Here is a 1309-nt window from a genome sequence, read left to right as displayed (position 1 = left end):
GAAGTAGATTATTTTGAAGAGATCACATTTATTGCTTTCGAAAATGACTTTGCAATTCTGTTGTTGATAACCTCCAAAACTATACAATTCCGCAGATACAGATAACCCGACGCCAATATATGTTTTAAGTAAAGCTCTTTCGTGCGTTGATCCCAGTGTGGTCAAACTTGTAAAATAAAAACGTAATTTGGACCATATTTGGTGACCAAATACAAAACTCACCTAAAATGCGTGTTGAAGCTTTGATGGAGCGAGCTCGTAGCTCCATGGTACCTAATTTTCTGGTTGTTAGGGCCTTGGTCGACTCCGTGGGTGGATTCGGACGTCAATAAAGATGTCTTGTAAGTATGGACTATATATGTAATAAAATGCTAATTTCAAGTACACGAAACTGCACGAAAGTACTTTTGTGCACTTTAGTGCAATGCACAAAACAGCCCTACTAAAGAAGAATGAAACACAAGTGCTAAACAACACAATTTATTCATGCTTTTGACATTTCACAATACGAATACTTTATTTTTGTAAAATTGATCGGTTTGTTTTGGGAACGTCGGGGTCCGGATGGGACCCCAGGTGCTCACCTGTGACGGGGTCACACAGCACCTTGCGCTGAGGAAGTAGGCTTCCTCTAGAGTATATAAACTCTAAGTGAACGACCGTTCACGTGTCCCTGGTCTGAGGGGACGAAGCACTCACTTGAGGGTACGATTAAGACAGATTTTTATTTATAGGTAAACTTAAATCAGTTCTAATACAAACTAAAAGTCACCTATAATGAAGCTATGTAGATATGCAATGATTGGCTCCTAGAGCCCCTGGTACCATGTACCAGGTATTACAAGAGTGACTGGGTCACTCTTCATGTAACTTGGGCACACTTGGGTTTGTACACCGTTACGTCCTCCACCACTTAGGTTCGGTTTACTGACCAATCACAAGAGGGAGACAGAGTCACAAACTCTCATTCTCCGTGTCGAAAGGGGTTCGACAAGCTGCGGGGACGCGGCTGTGGCTCATTTCACAGTTGGAGCCTTGAGCGAAAACGCTCGTCTTCTCGGTTTCCACTTCGACCACATCATGCCTTGCGGTACTGCGAAGGGCGGTGCAAAAACACCCACCAAGGATGCTGCCCGAAAGACGCATGCCAAGACCTCTAAGCGTCACAGCAAAGGCTCGGCACTCCTGGAGGCTACTAAGGTAGCCTCCGAGGCGGTTGTTGCCTCGGGTGACTCGGCTGCGAGCAAGCGGCGAAGCTCACCCCGCCCTCAAAGTCCCCAGACGACAGTCCGAACCCGCGGTTCGCGTG

The sequence above is a fragment of the Phytophthora parasitica genome (genome assembly GCF_000247585.1).
Source record: "Phytophthora parasitica INRA-310 unplaced genomic scaffold supercont2.94, whole genome shotgun sequence".
In the NCBI taxonomy this organism is placed as follows: domain Eukaryota; phylum Oomycota; class Peronosporomycetes; order Peronosporales; family Peronosporaceae; genus Phytophthora; species Phytophthora nicotianae.
Note: the sequence above shows the minus strand (reverse complement) of the source record.